The sequence below is a fragment of the Nannospalax galili genome, unplaced genomic scaffold, assembly GCF_000622305.1.
Source record: "Nannospalax galili isolate Female #2095 unplaced genomic scaffold, S.galili_v1.0 scaffold186, whole genome shotgun sequence".
In the NCBI taxonomy this organism is placed as follows: domain Eukaryota; kingdom Metazoa; phylum Chordata; class Mammalia; order Rodentia; family Spalacidae; genus Nannospalax; species Nannospalax galili.
This window is the reverse complement of record NW_008358774.1, coordinates 85,250-109,606: the sequence shown is the minus strand read 5'-3', so window position 1 is coordinate 109,606 and position 24,357 is coordinate 85,250.

The following is a 24,357-nucleotide window of genomic DNA, read 5'->3' as shown; positions in this document are numbered from 1 at the left end:
TTCCAAGTGAAAAATTTAAAATTTAAGAACTATAAGACATATCTGAAAGTTGCAAGGCTATTTTCTAAGCATGTGAGACATCTTTGTGATGGACCCCTAGTAGATTACTGTATTAGTCACTGTCCTGTTGCTGTGATAGAAACACTGACCAAAGCAATTCATAGAAGGAAGAGTTTATCTGAGCTTACAGTTCCAGAGGAATTATAGTCTGTCATGGTAGGGAGGCATGGTGGCTGGAGGCGGCTGGAGCAGGAGCAAAAGAACTGAAGCTCTAACATCATCACCAGTCACAGGAAGCAAGAGGGTGATGGGAGATTTGGCAAGGCTTAAGAAATCTCTAAGCCCACAGCCAGTGACATGCTTCTTCCAGGATAGCCATACCATCTAAAACCTCCGAAAACAGCACCATCATCTGAGGACAAAATGTCCAAACACTTGGAGCCCATAGGGGATATTTTCAATCAAACCACTACATTCCACCTCCTGGGTTCCATAGGCTCATGATCATATAAAATGCACAATGCATTTAGTCCAACGTTAAAAGTCCCCATAGTCATTATCAGTCTCAATATTATTCAAAGGTCCATAGTTCAAAGTGGACTCAAGTAAATATCTTAACTGTAAGCCTCCATAAAATCAAAAGATAAATTACATACTCCCAACATACAGTGGAACTGAATTCACATTACTATTCCAAAAGGGAAGAATGGAGGCATAGTAAGGAAATACCAGACCAAAACAAGACCAAAAACCAGCAGGGCAAACACCAAATCCAGTAGCTCCACGTCCAACTTCTGGGGCTTTACTTCCAAAGAGTTTAGATGGCTCAGCCTTTCTAGCTTTGCTGCATGCAACACACATCTCTCTCTTGTGCTGGTACCACTCCCTGTGGGAAGGTCTTCTTGGCAGATGTCTCACAGCTCTGGCATCATGAACTTCGTGGGGTCTCCATTGCCAACCAGGCTTCACCTTCACAGCTTCATGCAATGGCCTACCAGGGTCTTCTCTAGGCAGGGGAATCCCTGCTTCATGCTGCCTGGCCTCCGAGGCTTTCTGAAACCTCAGAGGAAGAATTGATGACCCCTTCACTTTCACGCTTCCGTATTTCATTCCTCTAAAGCCAGCACTGGGTGAATGACATTGCCAAGTTTGACTGCAAGTTTGGGATGGACCCCAGCCTGCTTTACCCATTTTAGAAGCTTTTCTCTTCAGTGGTCCTTGCAGCATTTTCCTTTCACAAGTTGGAAACTTAACTGGGTGTGGTCTTGCCCTGGAGGCACTCTCTCCACTGTTTAAGTTTGAATTTCTAGGCCCCTCCTTAATCACTTTAATCTCCTTATCAATGGCATTCTCTCCATCATATGCCAGGGCTCCAACATTTATCTTCCTAGTGCTGTTTTTCAATCCAAACTGTATTTTTCTGTCCCATTTGCTCTTTTTCACTGTAGATTTGCATAATATTCACTATTAATATCCATGCCACCATTTTTACATTATGCTGTCTTGAAATTTCTTCTGCCAGAAAAATTAGTCCATTACTTTTCAACTTAGCCTCAGGCAAGCTTTTAGGTTGAAGGCAGACTCCAGCCATATTCTTTGCCGAAACGTCCCAATTGCTGCTTAAATCCTTATTTCCCTCTGGAATTACATTGTTCTCAGCACTACTTTCTTCCAGGCCCCTACTAGAATGGCCTGCTAAGTCCCACTTACAGCAATCAACCACTTTTCTAGCCCAACCTTCCAAAGTCTTCCACTTTTTTTCAAAACCGCACATGGTCAGGTTCTTCACAGCCAACAGCCCACTCTCTGGTACCAATTACTATATTAGTCACTTTTCTGTTCCTGTGGTAGAAACCCTGACCAAAACAATTTATAGAAGGAAGAGTTTATTTGAGCTTATGGTTCCAGGGGAATTGCAGTCCATCATGGCAGGGAGGCATGGTGGCTGGAGGTGGCTGGAGCAGGAGCAGCAGAAGTGAAGCTCTCACACCGGGAACAAGAAGCAAGAGAGTGACTGGAGATCTGACAAGGCTTAAGAACTCTCTAAGCCCACCCCCAGTGACATGCTTCCTCCAGGATAGCCACACCTTCTAAAACCTCTCAAAACAGCGCCATTATCTGGGGACAAAATATCCAAATACGTGGAGCCTATGGGGGACATTTTCATTCAAACCATCACAGTTGCTAAGCTGTGTCTTCCCCTTAGCCACTGTCCTGGCCTTATGCTCGTTACAATTAGTTCACTGAATAATTAGCATTAAGCTTGCTGAAAAGTTTGTTCAGTATCATGATATGCTGAGTTGATGCTACCCAAAGGTGGAGTGCCCTGTTAGAATGCCATCATGGGGTGATTCTGCAGTGCTCTGAGAATGGAAACTCTTCCCAGTCTGTAGAATTTTAAGCAGTTCAATTTGTTTTCCACCTTCATTGGCCACTTTGCTTGGCCAGGAATATAAATGTGCTCTGATTCACAAACAGCTGTTAATAGTTTGACTAAAAGGTCAGAAACTTGGAAGGAATATGGTTGGAAAATTGGAAGTCTGGGGCAGGGGTGTGATGCATTTTTAGAAAGAGCACAGAATTTGAAGACATTCATGTTTCATATGAATAATCAAAGAAAAATGATCCACTGCAGAGAATGGTTTCAACAATCAAATGTATCCATGACACACACTGTGGTTTTCAACAATCTGCTTTCTCAGACCCATGTGCTACATGCTTATGAGAACTTAAAATTAAATGTATATAGTATCAAAATAGAGGATAACAACTGAATAAAAGATACGTCCTTCCTTTAACCAATGCTGATCTTGCTATTTCTAATATTAATAGTCTAGTATTCCAATAACATACATGACTACTCAACACATTACAGCATTCTGCTCCAGGGGTACCAGACAGGTACTCGGTGACTGGCTGATTATATTGGGCCTCTTTTCCCTGGACCTATGGCTATTTGCCCTCACCGTATTCTTCTACTCTATGAATAGATTTGGCCTATCTCTCAGAATTGCTTTCCCCAGCACCAACAGCAGGAGATTCAAGAAACCTATACCTACCTGTTCTAGTCTGCCTTCAATTGCTGTCATAAAACAATCTGACTAATACCAGGCTCAGGAGGAAAGGGTTGATTTGGCTTACATCTCCTGAGTTCATCACTAAGAGAGCGCAAGGTAGAAACTCAGGGCAGAAACCTTATGCAGGAGCTGAAGCACAAGCCATGGAAGAATGCTGCTTACTGGCTTGCACTCTTGGCCCAGGCTCAGCCTGATTTCTTATACAATAAAGGACAACGTGCCCAGGGGTGGCACTGCCCACAATAGGCTGGGCTGTCCCACATCACTCAACAATCATAAAAATGTCCCACAGATATGGCCACCGGCCAATCCAAATGAAAAAATTCCCCAGCTGAGGTTCTCTCAACCCGGGTGTGTCAAGTTGACAACTAACACCATCTAGCACACTGCCACACTGCCCTCATATACCACATAATTTAATTCTTTTAAAAAATATTTTATTACCTTTATTTTATGTATATATGTGTATTGCCTGCATGTGTGTAGGTGCACCCAGATCATGCAATACCTGTGGAGGTCGGAAGAAGGCATCAGATCTGCTGGTACTAGCAATGCAGATGGTTGTTAGCCACAATTTGGGTGCTGGAAATAGAACCTGGGTCTTCTGAAAGAGCAGCCAGTGCTCTTAACCACTTAACCATCTCTCTAGCTGCTACCAATTTTATTTCTAATGAAGGAATTCATCTTACAAAAATAATAAAAGGTCTGGTGGTGTTGGCCCATGCCTTTAATCCCAGCATTCAGGAGGCAGAGGTTTGCAGATCTCTGTGAGTTCAAGGCCAGCCTGGTCTAAGTAAGTTCCAAGCCAGCTGGGGCTACAGGGAGACCCTGTCTTAAAAAAAAAAAGAAAAAAAAAAAAAGAAATAAAATGAAGTGACTAGCTTATGATCATATAACTCACTTGTGTTAGCACATCATTAAGAGGTGAGAGGTATACATAAAGATGAAATGGTTTTCTGAGAGTTAATTACAGTAATAATTGGAAGGCAATGTTCAAATCCATCAGAACATCAGTATCTAGGGCTGTTTTCATCCCTGACAGAAATCAAGAGCAAGTGGACTCTTCACTGTTTTCCTCATCCCCCATCTGTGAAGTCTTGTCTCTTTTCTCAAGACTGTTAAGTTCTGATAGTGCTGATTTATTTCTTCTGAAGGAAAGAATTTCTCTACTCAGGCACACAACACTGGTTGCATAGAACTGAAACTTTAAAATGTCACATGGCCATTTTTTGTTCCTTATGACACCAACTCACCAAAGAGAATAGGGATTGGTTCTTGGCATCTGACTGATTGGTCATGAGTAGAAAAGTGCAATACATTTTTACTATTAAATGAAAACAAATAAAAATAAGTGTGGAAGCCACAGGAACTTCTGAGAGTATATCTTCGGACTTGTATAATCAATAGTAAATATTACAGTTCAGAGAAATGAACCAAAGCAGGACTATTGAGACCTTTACTCTGTTGTTGCTATTCTTCAAGCAAGAGACCACAATATAGCTTTTAGAATTAAGGAGTCATATTAACAGTAGGAATGACCAGTTATCAGTGGTGAACCAAAGTATATAGTCAACACTGACCTTGAACTCTTGATCTTCCCGTCTATGCCTTTTAAATGCTGAGTTTACAGGCTTGGGTTAAAATGAATGACTGGTGTTTTTCATTTTTACCTCTTTGAGGCAGGACCATGCTATGTCAACATTTCAGACCCAGAACTCTCTGTGTAGACCAAGCTGGCCTCAAATTCATGGCAATCATCCTGCCTCTCCCTTTCCAGGAACCTGCATTACAGTCCTTTGGCATCATAGCTGGCTGGGCCATAATTTTAGTGGCTTATATTAAAATAATAAAGTATTAAACCATTCCCACTTTAACTTGTAAATTTCAGTGCACCTATTTGTCTAGCAATTTCATGGTTTCCTAAGCTATATAAAAACACAACTGAAAAAACTATACTGATAATTAGACAAATACATTAGTGTAGTTTGAGGATTTAACATAGTGCCTTCATCATCTGATAAGGGAGAATAAATGAGGAAAAAGAATTTATAGGAATGATATTTCCTATAGACACTTTATAGAAACCCTTTATCAACTGAAAACTTTCTTTAAATCTGTTATTTCAAAATTCTTCCTTGAAAATTATAATACATATTGAATTCAGATAAATAAATTCTCTGCCTGTTTTCGAGACTGATATATTGTTTTAGCTTTTAATTATTTCATGTAGTAAGTTATATAAATTTCTCTTTCCTTACTTTTAAAATAGCTTCTATTTGTTCATATAAATTCAATTTGAGTATAATGGACTTTCTAATGTGTTGATGAATTAGTCTGTAAATGTCTTCATGGTATTGCATCTATATTAATAAAAGTAATTAGCTATTTTTTCTTTACTCTAGTATTAATTGTCTTCTTGTCAAATAAAAGTAATTGAGAGGCATATATTCACTTTCACTGTCTGGCGATATTTGTGTTAAAATCCAATTTTTTTCTTTCTATATTTGAAAGTCATTTTATTAAATAATTTCTAGGCATGATGGCTAATTTTTAAGGAATTCTTTTTTTTGTAGAGGAAAAGTCTCATTATATATTCCAAGTTATACTTGAACTTATAATTCTCCTCAGTTTCCCTCATGTTCACATTACAAGCATGGACTGCCACATTAGACAAGAGAGAAAATCATAACCAATAATTAAATTTTTAAATGACTATTGAAATTATTCAAATTTGTATTTGTTTTTGACTAGGTTTTGGTAAATTGCATTTTATCCTGCAGATTTTAATCAGTCTTTTGTATTACTAGAATTATTTAGCAAAGCGGATGGAGAGATGGTGAAGAGCATTGAGGACTCAGATTTGATTGCCAGCACCCACATGGTGGCTAACATTTTAGAACTGTTATGTTAGATTGAATCAAAATTTTAATTTTTATTGCTGTGAACCTTATATCTTCAGTAATCAAAGTTATACTTTCATGGTTTTAATATCATACTGATTTAGATACAAGAGCATATTGTACATAATTTGTTTCAATAGGCTACTTGAAATTTAATTTTCTTTTCCATTAATGTTTTGGCTTGGCTTGTCTCTTAAAATAATATATCCATAAATTGAATACTTATATTAGCCTGACACTTCTTTATTTTCAAAAGGAGTTTATTTCAATTTTCATTTAATGTCAGTTTAAAAAATTTTAAATTTATTTTTTGTTTATTTAATAACTACATGATTAGAAGAAACGTTTCATTACAGCTTTAACATATTCAATAACAATTTCCAGAGCAAAGGTACATCTCTTTCAAAAGTGGCTGAAAATTTTTAGGCTCACAGTTGAATTAATTCAGTTATAAAATATTGAACTCAGCATAAATGCTGTAAGACATAAAATTGAATGAGTTTTACACAGTTGGTCACACTCACATCCTGGCACCTGAGTATGGATATAAAGTCATCAGGTAGATTTCAGGGTAATGTTTACTAATTAACATGAAGTAAAATTTTATGCTTCCTCCTCAAACGAAACTCATTTTATTTGTTGATTTTCTTGTGTGTATATCATACAGAACAATCTTATTCATTTATATACCCACTTTCCAACAGGCACCCTCCCATAGCCCCCCTGCCCTACCCCACTGAAGCCCATATACTCTATCATTCCTTTTACTGTCCACTGTGCTGTTGGCACCCCTAGCCGTTCCCCAGGGCTTGTCCATCCACTGAATCTAGTCAGCCTATCTAGAGATCTTTGTTTTAGGAAGATCAACTGTTCCTCATCTAGCAGCAATCAGTTGTCAATATTCCTTTAGATAAGATTGGGTCTACTGTTCATTTGCCCAGTTCTATGCTTGGTTACTGTCTGGGAGTCTCTTGGGCCACCCTGGCCAACAACTCAAAGGAAGATATCTCCTCTCTGGCCTTGTCATTTAATCTCATGTGATGTATTTTCATTTAGTTCTGATTCAGAAGTCATTCTTAAATTTTTTACCTTGGAAAAAAAGAATCAAGGGTCTTATGCAGATATAAAGCCAAATAAACAATGACTAGCAAACAATCATTACTGGTTCAAGAGTGTCACTTTTATCTTGTGGTAATCAACAGTTGTCTATTTGGAATTAAGACCATTTAATTGGGAGGGAACTCACTGTAAACATAGCCAAATATACATAACAGGAGAGGTCTTAGACCCAGACACAAACTTCCTTTTGTCACATCCCTAAACCAACATAATTTCTTAACATAATTTTTAATCTGTAAAATTTACTTAGTTATCTTAAGTTCTCTACAAACATATGCACAAATTCTCTATAAATGCAATATAAAAATAAAATAAGTTTTAGCATTTATGAAACATTAAATACAGCATTTATCTATAAAAAACACAAATGGTGTCAGTGAGATTAATTAGTGAGAAAAGGCACATGCCTCACAAATCTGAAGATCTGAGTTTGATCCCAAATCCCATGTAGAAAGGCAGATGTGCACATCTGTGATCTGGGCGCTCCTACAGTGAGTTGGAAGATAGAGCTATGACTGTTCCTGAGGTCTTTGGCCATCAAGCCTGGAGTTTGCAGTTCAGGAGGAGTGAGAAAGACTCTGCCTCAAAAACAAAGTGAGGGAAAGACACTGCTCCTGAAAGTTGATCTCTGATAGTTACACATCCACTGAGGCACACACAAAAACAAACAATATTAAATAAAATACTTTTTAAATTAAGAAAAAAAGGATAAACTTTCTTGCTGATTTCTTTTTCTTATTATTTATTTATTATTTATTTATTTATATGTTTTGTGTATGCAAGTGTTATGCCTGTATGTGTGTTAGTGCACCAATGTCATGTAAGCCCACAGAGGACAGAAGACGGCAGTGGACACCCTAAAACTGGAGTTACAAATGGTTATCTGCCATGTTGATGCTGGGATTCAAACCTGGGTCTTCTGTAAGAACAGCCAGTGCTCTTAACCACTGAGATGTTTCTCTAGCCTCAATAATTCCTTTTTAAAAATATTATTTTATGCACATGAGTGCATTGCCTGCATGCGGGTAAGTACACCTGTGCCACGCAGTACACACGAAGGACAGAAGAGGTTGTGGATCCCCTGGAACTGGAGTTACTGATGTTTATTAGTTGCCATGTGGGTGCTGGGAAACAAACCTGGGTCCTCGGCAAGAGCAGCCAGTGCACTTAATCACTGAGCCATCTCTGCAGTCTCCCATTATCAATAATTCTATAATACTTCCTGTCATCAATTGTTCTGAACAATCATTGGTCAGTAATTCAACTCTATCATCTACCTATCATCTATCTAACCATGTATCTATCATCTATCTATCTATCATCTATCTATCTATCTTATCTATCATCTATCTATCATCTATCTATCAATCATCTACCTATCATCTACTATCTATCTATCATCTATTATCTATCTATCTATCATCTATCAATCATCTATCTATCAATCATCTACCTATCATCTATTATCTATCTATCATCTACCTATATCCTATCTATCTATCTATCTATCATCTATCTATCATCTATCATCTATCTATCTATCATCTATCATCTATCTATATCAGTTTTATAAGTTAACCAGTTTTATTAAAATCAATCTAGGGGCTGGGGAGATGGCTCTGCAGTTAAGAACACTTGCTACTCTTGTAGAGGACCAGCGTTTGATTCCTAGCACCCACATGGTGACTAAGAACCATTCTTAACTCCAGGTTCGGGGGAATCTGATCCCTCTTCTGACCTCTGCTGATATTGAATGACACAGATGCACTCATGTAATTGTAGGCAATACACTCATACACATGAAAACCTAAATAAATAAAACATTTTTCAAAAGATCGATCTATATAGAAGATGTGTAGTACTACCTTAGAAAACCAGTGTCATTCTATATTTGCTGATATTTTTGTGCATTTTCTTGAAAATCATATATGCTTGTGTGAACATAATGGGAAAATTCTCTCATAGGGAAAAAAAGTGAATAACCATTCATTTTTTGTTTGTTCATATCTATAGCTACTTCCCTCAATGATACCTATTTCACAATAATATAGATAAAAATAAAGAAATAAATACATTTTTCATAATTGAAGGAGAAATAAAGAAAACAGATGAGTCGACAGGAACATAGATAACCACAGAGAAGTAAATATTCTCCCAGAGCTACGGGAAATCAAAATGATTAAATGCCTATAGAAATTATTCTTATTTGAATTGTCTATTTATTTGAACAGCTTATGGTACAAAGAATCTTTCAGATGTTTTCTAATTTGGTCACTTGCATATATTAAAACAAGCATCACGAGGTTTTAAGACTGTGTACATGTAGAATTTCTGAGTACTTTCCCAAGGAGAAACTCTTAATTTGAAAAATTACTGGCAGAACTGACGAGTAAAACAGCTTATGCACAATATGTTGTGCCTTCCTTGGAACTGTATGCATTGTTTTTCTTCCTCTTGTGGATGTTGTTTTGAAGGATGAATAGGTCATTCTTAGCAGGAGAGATTGTCATGTGACCGCCAGATACAGAAGACAGATGAGTCATTGCTACACAGACTACAAATTATGCATGCTGCATAAATTCATATTCATATTCGCATTTGACCTAAGCTTCAACTTTAAAAATAGATTTAACAGAAATTATACGGAAATTCAAAAATTGTTTTGCTAGGAAGCAAACAAGTTATGCAATACAATTTAGAGAAAGAATGTTCCCTCTGCTAGAAAGAGATCACATTAGCAATGAAATACTATATGTCAGTCTGAGCTTCAGTCCAAATTCAAGACCATATTGTACACAAAACTTCTGAAATCTATTTATCTGCTGTGTGATTGATGGCTATTGCTACAGCTTGGAGACCTCAGGGCGATACTGAATCCCCATCGTTTGTCACTATAGAATATTCTTTGAATGAATAGCTGTGTCCTTTTTCACAGTCCATGGAAAATAGCCCAGGTGTCTGAGCTCTGGCTAAAGCTTAGAAACATAGGTTCAGTACCCAAAGCACTTTTTTTTCAGTTCCTACTCACCACTGAATTGATTACATGTACAAATTATATCTGCCTTATTTTGTTCATGCATTAAACATGAATGGTCCCACACCTGCTACAAAGGGCAGAGTTAAGGTGTGATTTACCTGACATAATCTTTTGACAGACTTAGCACAAGATCTAGTATGTACATACTTAATATTTATTAACTATGTTTTTTTCTAGTTGTTTATTTTGTATGCACCACTAAGAAATCAGCCTCCTTGATGCCTACACTTGTTTTGTATACTAATTCATTCCAAGTTCTCAGAAACAGTTGCCTGTCTCTGTTCCCAGAACACACAAACTGAAAAATAAGCCTCTTTTTTAACAAAGAGCTTTAGTAGATTTTAAAAATATCTTCAGAAAACGAGGGTGCAATGTTAAATAGGGCATCATATCTGAAGTCCTTCAGCCTTGTCAGAATAAAAGTAACTTCACAGAGACTGATAAAGGCTGGATTTGTATTATTGTCTTTTTAATTTTCCTAATCTGACATGATAGCCTTCATTATTTTCTTCTGATACCGATATGGGATGATAAGATAACATGAGCTCTAGAAAGAAATGACAAAAGAATTATAGAAGTAAAAATATATTAGCATGTTTTATCCCTTACAAATTAATAATAGTAAATGGTATTTGCCCAATTCTATACAGATAAGTCTTGGAAAATCGTAGGGCTTTCATAATATTATGTAATTTCACCAATAAAAGTCAAAAAAGCAATGAAATCCAGTACTACAAAGACATCTTTTCAGTTTTTACACAGCACAAGTGCTATAGAATTATAATCCAGATGTGACCAGTATTTTCTTATTGTAGGAAAACAAGTTTTATACAAAGCAAAAGCCCAGCCTTTCTCTCTGGTTCATTTAGGCAACAAAGGTGCTTATCAATTTCATTTTGTGTGCAGTTAATAGAAAACCAGGCCACCTACTGTTAGAAGACCTGTTCCCATAAAGAAGTGAACTCACAATGTGGCATTTAGATACAAAGGCTAGTGTTCCTAAAATAAAACCCTTTCTAATGCCATTTATAAAAGATAAGCATCTTCAGAAGTTAAGGAAAATAGCTATAAATTCTATGAACCATGATGACTGACCCAGCAAACTACTACTATTGGTGTAGTGATGGCAATTTTTTCTTTGGGGTAATCAACAGCTATCTAATTGAACATAAGGCCAGCTCAATGTGAAGGAACTGTGGTACTCTAAACATAGTCAAGTATATGCCTGGAGAGGCCATAGATTCTAGAGAAAACCTTACACTTCCATAGACCAACATGATTTCTTTCTGTATTTTAAATACATAGCCTTATATTAACAAACAGGTATACCTCTCACTGCTCATCAAAGTATCTTCTTTTTGCAATAGATGAAGACTATTACAAAGCTGATCAAATTCAGAGGATAAGTGACTGTGAGGTGCCCAGTCCTAAGTGACACAATAATATATATTTTTTTATAATAAAACCTCTACTCCTAGTCTTAGGGAACATTATAGAAGAGGGGACAAGAAAGTAAGAGCAAGACAGACTCGACATTTGCTGCTAGTCAGTGAATTATAGACATAATAGGGAAGATACAGCCATGAAATATCCACAATATGGTAGTCTATCCAGATCTGCAATAATGACAGAACCAACTGACATGCCAAGGCCAATGGGGGAAGGGGGATGTTATTAGGTCCCATCTGTGGCTGAAGATCTATAGGCGATCAATGGATGCTGAAAAAGAGAGTTATTCATTCTCCAGGGACTAGATCCCTGAGAAGTTATCAAATCTCAAATGGACAACCCTAAGTACAGGTAGACATGAGCACCACCAAAGGGATTCAGTGCATTGTATGTCTATACACTGTACACTTAACAGAAATAAACAAAAAAGAGGACATGAAATTGAGACGGAATGAGGGAGTGGGGGGGATTGAGACGGAATGAGGGAGTGGGGGGGATTGAGACGGAATGAGGGAGTGGGGGGACACTGGAGTAGTTGGTAGGGCACTGAGAGGGATGGAAAAAGTGGGGAGATCATACTCACATATGAAATTCCTAAAAATTAAAAAAACAAAGCACTGAAAAACTTTATGTATGGAAGTCTGAATGGTGAGGATATTTACAGACGGTTTACAAAAGCATGTTGGATAGAGATTAGACACGCATGTGCAAACATCTGTTTGTAGTATTAAAATGAGTCTTTCTGTAGGAAACAGTACATTTTAAAATGAAATGGAGATCTTTTTTAAAGGTTAAACCTCATTCAATTTTATGTCTTATAGGGTTTATACTGAGTTCAAACTTGTATAACTGTATTAATTCAACTGTGAACCTAAAAATTCACAGCCAATTTTGAAAGAGATGCATCGTTGCTCTGGAAACTGTTATTGAATATGTTAATACTGCCATAAAATGCTGCTTCTAATCATGTGGTTATTAAATAAATAATTTTTTTTAAAAAGCATGTTGGTACATAGGAACGGAAGGATTTCATATAGTATACTACATGTTTGTTTTAGAACAAAATAGAATATATTTTTAGAGTATCTTGTCATATACTATGAGTTTCTTCAATTGATAAATACAATATCTAGTTCAATTTTAGTTCTTGTTCTATCTAAGTACATCATTTAAACATTACAGATGGGATTCAGGGGCACCACAGAAAGACATATACTACAGTTATTAGTATACGCTTATGCTTATAAAAGAGGCAAGGATCTCTATGAGTTCAAGGCCAGCCTGGTCTACATAGTGAGTTCTAGGACAGTTGGGGTTACAGGGAGACCCTGTCTCAAAAAAGACAAAAAAAAAAAGAAATTCCATTCATTGAAAAAAGTGGAAAATTAAAAAATACTTTCTCTCTTAGTTACTTTTCTCTTTCTGTGATAACGCATTGACCAAAAAGTAATTTTGGGAAGAAAGGGATTATTTAATCTTAATCTTAGGAGTGACAGTCCATCACTGAAGGATGCCAAGTCAGGGACTTGAACAGGACAGGAACCTGGATGCAGAAATGGAAGCACAGAGTTTGGAAGACTTCTTAATGGCTTACTTGTTTGACCTGTGCTCAGCCTGCTTTCTAATACAACTCAGGACCATGGGTGGGAGCTCATGGGTGGGAACACACACTATCAACATAGAAGAGGGTCTGAAATACTGCAAAAGCCAGAGAACCAGGCATGTAGGAACCTGGCATGTAAATACAGGATACATGTATGAAATTCTCAACTGAAAATAAAGTACCAAAGATAAGTAAAATTAATAGTGAATATCCCTGAACATATCTCAAGCCCTGAAGAAAGTCAACATTACTAACTGCAATGGAGTCTACAGCTCCAGCTGCTCCAGCTGCTCATTCCTATTGTAATACAACCACTGGATTGAATTTCTATCTCGCTGGTTGTTTTGTGTCTATTTACCTGGTTTACTTCAGCCTGGCATGGTGGCACATGACTTTAGTTCTAGAACTCAGGAGGCTAATCTCTGTGAGATTGAGACTGGCCTGGTTTATAAAGCAAACAATAAATAAATGGTTTATGTCATCTTGCTTTAATTTTGGTAGATTTTTATATGTAGAAATTCAGCCATTTCTTTTAGATTTTCCAGTGTTATATAAATTTCTAATATATGTCCTTATAACCTTCTGAATTTCTAAAATATCTATTGAAAAGTCTCCGTTTCTTCTCAGTTTTATTAACTTGGGTCCTCCTTCTTTTGTTACTTTGACTAAACCTTCATCAATATTGCTAATATTTCAAAGAACCAAATTTTGTTTATTTAGTTACTTGTATTGTTTTTGTTTTTCATTTCTATTGAATTAATTTCAGCCCAAGTTTTGATAGTCTCTTCTTGTCTACTATTTTGTGTGTTGCTTTAATTTTTTCAATATTTCCCAGACAGACTACTAAAATAAAAGAATGAGAGCACATGCACTTGGGTGAGGAAAGGGGTAGAAAAGATGTGGGAAGAGTTAGAGGGATAAAATAGAAGGTGACTGATCAGAATACATTATATGCGTGTATGTGTATAAAAAAGCCCAATGCCTTATATAAGTTACCTCTTTGGAGTTTTGGGTCTATGAGTTCCCATAGCCCCTCCTCAAACATTATAGGAATTGCCATTGCTTTTGGTTATACACCAGGCATTGATGATAAGAGCCTATTGCTGAAGACACACATATTCACATGCTACACAGAAAGAAAAACCATCAAAAGTTCTACCCAGATGTGAACCCTGAGAGCTACAGTAACAACTGTCCTGGAAAGATATGGCCACTGGTACAACAGCAGAAACAATAATATGGAATCAATCACTTTCTAATTGGGTTTGAAGCCCATGCCATTGGTTAGAATCCATGTATGACATCATTAACTTGGCAAAAAATCCATGGCTTGCTAGGTGATAGGCCTTAAGGGGAGAACTTAGAACTAGTCATCTGCTAAATGACCATAATAATAAAAAAACTATTCCCTGAATTTTCATCTTTATTCTCATGAATTAGTGCAATTCAGGACCCTCATCAGAGTAGGTTTTTATTTTTTGCAGTACGTAGCAATTAATATAAAGATGCACAACTTGCCAATGTGCAGAGAATAAAGATGATTGAGAACACAGAGAGCAGAGAGCTATATCACCTCTCCTTCTGTAAGGTTAGAGATCATTGTGGAAGAGGAAGCAGAAAATTTGTGATGGCAAGAGGGAGTAGTTTTCCACAGAAAAACAGTATTTGCTGGACACGCAGCCAACTGTACAAACTAACTCACAGTGACTGGGACTGCTTGCACAAGACTAGTACCAGATCAGACTAGCCACAGTTCCAGCAAGGATGAGGATAAGGCTCAGGAAGTCCCATCCTATCTGAGAAGATATCGGCAATTGATGGATACTAGAGGATGGACAGCAAAGCTTCTTTGGGAATTATGTCCATCAGGTACTACCCATGCTCCAGAAGATGGTCCTAACCCAGTGTACATGTAGGTAGCACTAAATGGACTCAGTGGGTACTAAAATAAAAGAATGAGAGCACGTGCACTTGGGTGGGGAAAAGGGGAAGTGTTATAAGGGACAAAAGAGAAGGTAAATTTGATGAGAACACATTATATGCATGTATGCATACAAAATAAAGTATTTAAAGAGCATAACACTTTAACGAGACTGTGTAATTTGAAACTTTAGATCAATGACACTATGACATTGCACTCTTCATATCTTTCTTCCCTTTTCAGTAAAATATTTTCTTTTCTTCCATATTCATCAACGAGGCTGCAAGACTTTGTAGGGCAATCAGATTTCTGTTTAATAATATTCATGGCATAAAATACATTTTTATGTTACTTTGTAGTGAAAAATTTATGGTTGCTCTTTTAAAAAGATATTTTTTCTTCTTTGTGACAGGGTCTTCTTGTACAGTCAGCTGTCCTGGACCTTGCTATTTTTAACAAATTGAACAAAATCTCACAGACATGCATTGGCTTTGCCTCCCAAATGGTGGGATTAAAGGCATGTTCCACCATACTTGGATATATTATTATTACTTCCTAAATTTGACATTTATCTATTTTATATAGAGTATATATTTTGTATATTTATACAGAAAGAAATATAAACATAAGCGTACAAGGAACTTCTGTGTTTATGTGTTTTCAAGAAAGCACGTAGATTACCGTTTTGCTTTGTCTTGTTTTGTTTGAAATTGGAGCCCTGGCTGGCACTGTTTTGTGTAACTGAGCCTGTTGAATTCCTAAACCTCCTGCTTTCTCTACTGCCTGAGTACTGCAATCTGTGTTGTGTGCCATCATGATAGATTTTTGAAAGATCTTTTTGTTTAACTGTTGAGTAAAGTCCATTCAAAATGAAGCTTTTGGGTTTGATTAGTAACATCTTTCCCTCTTCTTGTTTCACTTCATTTTTCCAGAACCTTCCTCCTCCATCATTCCATGTCACCATTTTTTGGACTGATCATTCCTTTCTTGGTGTTTCTGGCATCATAATTCTTATTTTAATTCTGCTCATTACTAGCATAAAATCTTTACCTTTATATTATTTTAGCAAAACTTACTGCTAATATATTTCTCTTGGACAATGCTAGAATATTTGAAAATTTAGCTTCAATTTGATTTCACATATCTTGCATATTATTAGAAGCCAATATTTCAGTTCTGCCTTCTTATTTTTAGTCCAAAATTAGCAATTTGGCTAATGGTTTTCTTTGGTAAAGATATACTTAGTTTTTGTCATATGAGTGTCTTTGATTTCCATTCGCCAATCCTGTTACAACTTACTTCCATCAGCTTTATTCTGGATTTAATGTCTTTCATCTAAGTATATCCTTGAAGTTTGTACATAAATGTGTTTGAATAAAACATATCTTTTTCAGGGGCTGGAGAGATGGCTCCATAGTTTAGAACACTAGCTGCTCTTGCTGAAGACCTGGGTTCAGTTTTCAGAACCCACCATGGCTGCTAACAGTCATCTGTAACTCCAGTTCCAGGGGACCTGACACTTTATGACTTCCGTGGAAGTCATGGTGCACTTACATACATTCAGGCAATACACTCATGTACATAAAATAAAAATATTAAATAACTTAAAAAAATCTCAATTTTATTTGCCTGATCTTATGTTTAGGGTGAATCTGTATTCTTAAGTTGTTTTATAAATAGTGTAAAATTTCTATGTTGAAACACAATTCTATGTCATCTAGTTTTGTACATTATTTTATAAATCTGTTTCTGTTGTTTTTAGTTTTTAATTTCTAAAAAATTCATACATGGATATTGTCTTTGCATTATTTCTATCCAACCAAGTCTTTTATTAATATTGCTACATATACTATATATGTATATACATACATATATATATTATAAATAATGCACTGAGTCCATGACACAGTGCTCATGTATACCCGTGTTTAAGACTGTACATTTGGGATTAGATAACCTCTCAGGGAGCTAGCCCCTGCAGAAAATTTTTATTGCCTGTAGATCTTCATAGAGTTGTGGGACCCGTAACATTCTGGAATCCCCATCCTCATTGGCGTATTCTAGTTTTTGTCATTATGCAGATCTTCTTAGACAATGTTAATGTGGAGATTTCAAGGGTACAGCTTCCCTGTGGTTTGTAGAATGTACTAACTAGCAGCAGGTGTTTTGCCCTCTTGCTCTTACAAACTTTCCATTTCCTCTTCCACAATGTTCCCTAAACCTTAGGTGTAGAGGTTGCATTGAAGATGTGTGACATAGGGTTGGGAACCTCACAGTAACTTATCTGTATTTGACCATTTGCAGAACTTGTAATAGTCTCCATCTGTTGCAAAAAGAATCTTTTTGGATTAGTGATGAGAGGGACACTTCTCTGCAAAGAAAAGGTTACATATTTAGAATACAGTAAGAAATTAAGTTCCTGTAGGGATGTGACAGAAGCGTGTTCTTCTCTAAGGTCATATGATTTCTCCAGCAATATGTACTTAGCTATGTTTACAGTGCCACACATGATTTCTTTTCCACTGAGTGGACCTTATTTCCAATTAGATAGGTGTTGATTACCCATAAGATGGAAGTGCCACTACTGTACTAATATAGTTTGCTGGGCTGGTCCTTGCTGTGGTTTATAGACTTTACAGTTGGGTAGAATCATTGATTGGTTTTCTGACTTAGCAGCTTACTTGCTGTCTTCTGATACTGTGAGATCTAGTCTTCAGGGAGAAGTGTGTAAATTAAGGAAAAAAACAAGGGCTATGAGTCTTCTGGCCATTATTTAAATGTTATTTTTGACTTTTTAAGTTTTACAGTTTTACTAATATTTACCTAATTAAATATATATAATCTTCAATTATTGGATTAGAAATTCCTAAAACATATATAAATTCAAATGATACATTTTGAGAAAGATTTGTACCCTTTAGTTATTATACCTTGAATTCATGTCATAGGTAATAATTCACAATTCTCTTTTTTTACTTTTTTCCTGTTCCACCATATAATTAAGGAAATTGTACTTTGAATATTGCTGTTGTATGTTGGAGTCTCAGTTATATATTTCCAACTTCTCTTATTGGCTGTCTTTATGTAGAGCTATTGATATCAAAATATTTACTCTCCACAAGACAGACAAATATATCTTTTGTTTAATCCATCTTGTTTTCTGCTTATTTTTCATTTGGAACATTAAGACATTCTCTGTGGGGCTATAGGGTTGGATCATCAGTTTACAGAACAGGGTGTTCTTGCATAGGACCCAGGTCCATGCCCAGAAGCAGACGGATGCAAATGTACATTCAGAAAAGACACTCACACACATAAAATTAAATTAAAAATTAAAAACAACTAGAATGTTCTTTGTATTCATAATACTTGTTGAGAATTATTTCAGGGTATATGTTTTGTTATATTGCAAATACATTTCTATGTCTTTCATTTTATTACTGTAACACACTGATATCTTGGGTAACAAATTTAGCTTTTGATACTGATTTTTCCTTCCCTACCACTCTCATATAATAAGAGCTCAAATAAAACCAAGAGAAAAAGAAAAAACTGCAGAAAGATCCTTGTCCAAAGTAAGTAAAATGGCAAAAGTTTTCTACATTACAAAATACACTTTGAATGCTTAGCACGTGTCTTATCCACACAATGGGACTTATTAAATACTACTTAATAACTACAAACTAAACCAATTTGCCATTCAGTCAATTATATTGAATTTTTTACTGTGAGTCGGACTCATGCTAACAAAGATCTATATGGCAAAAGAGCTATCATCACCTGGGAACAAAAAGAAATATTTTCACTCTAAGTATAAGTTGTTAAAATATAAATTGTGAGTGACTGGCTGAACTTTAAGGTTTAAAAATGTCTACTGGGGCTACAGAGAGACCCTGTCTCAAAAAGACAAAAAAAAATATCTACAGCAATTTAACACCTAAATCATTCTAAAACTAAATCATGTGATGTATTTTTTATTATCATAATATTTAAAATACACTGAAACATTTCAATTTTCCCATACTTAATGATCAACCTTGTTTAATTATCCATCATAATCATATTTGTACATGGTCAGTTCTGGATGAAAAGATATGATTTCAATTTTTATTCATTTTCATGCTTCATTTCATAGAGAATAAAGGGGACATTAAAGTCAGAGTATTTTAGTTATTCCTTTTAAGATGAAGTGAAATGCTATTAGGAAGTTTTTTAAAATCACGTTACTATTTAAAAAGAGTTCAAAATTACCTAGTTTCTGAGAAAGCTTTGTATTTTTCTACTGGCAGAGCCACCATCGTTTCACGATGTCTGAGAATGAATTCATGTCTATGTAGAATACAGAACTTTAAAGCTCTAAGTTAACAAAGCAAAGTATTTACAGACAACATTTGCAAAACTAGTGATTAGGTGGCAGGTTTTAGAGGAAAACAACATTCCCAAGACTTTTGTAGCGCCACCTTCTTTTCAGGAAAACATAGAAAAAATACAAAGAAGTTTCTATTGTGGTGAGAGCTAGAAACATAAAAGTCTCAAAGCTGTTAATTGGATTAATCCAATCTTAGAATCAATTGAGAGGAGCGCTGACACATTCACCTTTAACGTGAGCACCAGAAAAGTGGCAAGCATGTTCCAGTAAAGGCGCCATCAGTGAGATGCTGCTGGGATAGTTGGGACCTATGAACTCGTATCGGCCAAATAAAATTCCTCCCCAGGCAAAGACATAAGTCATAGATGCTCTTAGGGTAGAAACTGAATAGAGACTAGAAACAGTCCTAGTGTTTACCAGTAACATTTAGTAGAACAAAGCGTGTCTCATTGGCATAAGTAGAAATATGTACTACAGTTCAGCATAAGGAATAATATAGGCTTCCATCAAATCTTCAAGATATGAAATTTTACAAAGTAACAAGGTAAAGGAAATGCATACCATTCTGTATTATTTATATATAAAAGCATTTAGTAGTTGTGTATTGCATTGTATCTTTTTCAAATATTTTAAAAATTTATTTTCATTTTATGTGTATGAGTGTTATGCCTGCATGTGTATAAGTGCACCATGTTGTGCAGTGTCCCTGGAGGACAGAAGAGGGTGTCACATGCCCTGTAACTGGAGTTAAGGATGGCTGCTAGCTGTTACATAGGTGATGGGAACAGACCCATGTCCTCTACAAGAACAGCCAGTGCTCTTAACCATTGAGCCATCATTCTAGCCCTCATTCTTGTTTTAAATGACTTTTAGATTTAGATCTTTTTTGTCTAGGCACCACCACATTGTGACCGCTATGACATCCATGAAAAAAAGGCGAGAGACCAACAAAAGGCATAGGAGACAGCTCTTAGACTATTTTTCCTCCTAGATTTTACTTTTAAGATTTTATACAAGAATCATGTAAATATTTTATATTACTATAAAAAACATTCGAATTCAACTCAACATAAAAAGATATAAAAGCAAATGAACTTAAATTTCCATTGAGTTTATAGCGCAAATAGAAAGAAATTACTGCAAGTAAAAAAATAGAGTTAATTGGCTGTAAAACCTTCTAGGGTTGTGTAAACTAGCAAAACACAGAGAACTGGAAAATTCTAGAGATATACACAGTAAGAAGAATTTTGGTAATAATACTGATAAATTTTTAGAAAATCTTACATGTAGCAGACAAACTAAGATATTTTGTAAAATATTAAGGGTACAGAAAAAACAGTAGGTGGCAACAGTATAGACTAAATATTGTGTCTCTATCTACCACAGATTTCCCTGGATTTCAAGATAAAGCTCGTTCCAGTTTTACGTCAGGAGTGAGGAAATTGGTATTGCTCTGGTGTCTAACAAAAAGCAAGGACAGGCTGGTGAGACTGTCAGCAGGTAAAATGGCTTGTCTAGCAAACTCGATGAACTCAGTTCTAGTCCCAGAATTCATGTAAAGGTAGAAATAGAGAATCTATGATCTCCATATGCACAGTATAGCAAGCACCATTTTGCATAAATGCACACATACAGGCACACACACACACACACACACACATGAGAGAGAGAGAATAAATAAAAGAAAAATTAAAAACTTACAAACATAAGGAAGCCATATAAACTACTCTAATCTTCTCCAAGAAATTTAGTCAGTCTGAGGAGTATTTCATTGATGAAATATTAGTGAAGTTTATGGCAGCCCGAACTCCAGTTATAGCAGTAACTAACTGATATAACATTGTTTATTATAATTCTTAAATCTATAGAAACAATACTAAATAGCAATTTCTTTAGATGTATAAATAACATATATTTCAAAGAGTCATACTTACAAATTTGATTTTATATCTATAAAAAGCATCATGCATTCAGTAACTGCTATGTTTTGGATTTTGAATACTATTTTTTTCCTAGGCTCATGACAAGGGTTCAGTCTTGTTGCAGTGTGGACTTTCACTGTAGGGCACAGGTAGATTTCTGTATTTAAACTATATTTAGATTAGTGCCATTATCCTGAGAACTGATAAATTGAATTTATCATTTCTCCTCTGTTCTCTATATGAACAGGAGATTCACTTTACAAGTATATTTTCTTTGTTCATGTTTCAAAATTTTCCACACTGTCGAAAACCTATCTGAAACCTTACCCTTACCTAATTTTACATTGATCTTAAATCATAATTATCTCTGTTTTTCTGATCTTTAAGCATTTCTTTCCCCTTATTTCTATAAACCTACAAATAGTACAAAACAATACATTTACTTTATAGGTAATCAAATCTGTGAACCAGAATCAGAACTTAGTAAGTTTTTAATTTGCATTTATTTTTGATGTGTGGTGGTGTCCATGTGACACACTCAGTGTGTTTGGTGTATTTGCTAGTTTAGGTCATGCACATGTACTTTGAGTTGCTTGTGCATGGAAAGGACAGTGGCAGACCTCAGTTGTCTTCCTTGATCAATTTCCATCTTTGTTTTTTGAGAGAGGATCTTTCACTGAACCTGATGTGACTAGGCTGCTTAGCCAATGAACTTCAGAGATCAACGTGTATTTGCTCCTCTCTCTCTAGCATTGGGGTCATAGGCACACACCACCGTGCCTGGCTTTGTACCTGGTTGCTTGGGCATCTTACTGACTAGGCAATATCCCCAGCCCCAGAACTTAATATTTTTTATTTCATCTATTTCTCCCCTTAGAACAAAATCTTCATTAGGGCAAGAACCATGCTATTATTCTATAATATCACAACTCATCTGAGCAATGAGATGCTGAGCTATTCACTCATGCTTTTATTAAACAGAATAATTGCATCAAGAAATATGAAAAATTGTTTCAAAAATCAGATCGTGATAATTCATTGAATATCTTTTGTTATTACTACTTATATTAAGTATATCATTACATTAAATTTGAAGAAAACATATTTAACCAGTGCAGTGGGGAGAGAGTTGTATGGAATTATGAAGACAGGCATGCAGTTCATGGTTCTTCTAATGTACTGAATCAACCAGGTAGAATCTTAAACATTTCAAATCAGGTAAAGCTAAACAGAGGTATCATTGTGTCATATTAAATTGCAATAGACATCATCAACCAAAACACTATAGTAGAGAGAGAAACAAAGTATTTATTGCTCAGGTAAATATGAGTTTATTTTCACTCTACTGTTAATTTTATCTTACAGTATAAATCAATATTTTTAAAAAAGTTTTTAGTGACAAAAACTTATGTAGTTCAGGCTGGCCTTAAACTTTCTTTTCAGCCAAGAAAGACCTTGAACTTCTGATCCTCATATCTACATTTTAATAGTACTAGGATTATAGGTACGCATCACCAAGCCTTGTTTATGCAGCTCTGGAGATATATCAAAACCAGGGCCTCCAGCCTGCTAGACTAGCACTCTACAAGCTGAGCACCATCCTCATCCCCTCACTATTTTTCTTAAAAATTATTCGTTGATATGTTTGAGGAATGAACCACTTCTGAATATGTTGACAATAATCGTATTTCCACACTTGCCTTGGTAAGTTCATCAAAGCTCTTCCATGTAGTGAAGCAGTGCTTGAATAACCTGTTTAAACTTGCAAATCAATTAAAACAATTTAACCTACAAGCATGGCAGCCATATCGTCTGGGTGCTAAACCTGCCTTTATGATTTAATAACTGCTAATCTCTCAATAACTTTGTATTTAAAATTAAATTTCTTAATAAAATAAATAGAATAATGCACTATTATTTTATTGCTTTACATTGAGATCCTACATCACATTTAGTGGTCATGATTGATTTAAGCCAAAGAGCTTTTAATATTTCACATTACACAGTTATCTCCTCCTATAAATATTTACCAAGTATGATTGCCAATACTCATATGCATATTTTACAATGCCTTTTACAGAAACATTTTGTGACTTTGGAAAAAGTGGGAATATTGGTAAAAATGTGAGACATTTGCTCTTCAAAAAAATGCAGCATCTACAGGAAAGGTATTCTATGTATTTTAATGGAAATTTTATTACATAAGATGCTAACTTTCAATACTTACAGTGCAAGTTGGTCAGGAACTATTTTAGTAGAGATATTGTTTCAGTTTAAATGGCAGTGAAAGGCATAGAATATAAAAAATAGGAAATATTCTTTCACTATTTTTATTACAACAAGAATCATATGTCTAGTGATACAGATTTTCTGCAACCTTTCCATATTCACTTTGCATATTCACATTCATCTGAAATGTAAAATAACTGACTTAATGCCACACAAGCTAGTAAATGACATCTGTGACTAGATACTGGGAAATGTTGGAGTCTTCCCCATCAACTTGCAAGGAACAACTACAGAAGAAAGAGTATACAGTTACAAAATTGTGCAAACATACATGTAACATTGTTAATTTAAAGGTTATTATAATAGAATTGCATCAGGCTAACATTTGTATATAAGGGTATAATGTATATTTTTTTTTCTATATTTGGAAACAGGGCCTTATCAGATTATTAAGTAAATGAATTGATAAAGTTAGGATGTCTTCTCCATAGGATTAGTATGCATATAAAGGAAGCCTACTTCCCCATCTTTTCATAGGCACACTGCACACAGGTGTTTGCATGCGCACGTGCACACACACACACACACACACACACACACACACACACACCGGTCACTTCACCCTCATTTTGTGATGCAGTAATTTGACTGCTGCATTCCAATCTGACTGAAATTCATAAGGAGTGGACATTCCCCAGGAACTAAGTTGTACCAGATTTTGATCTGGGATT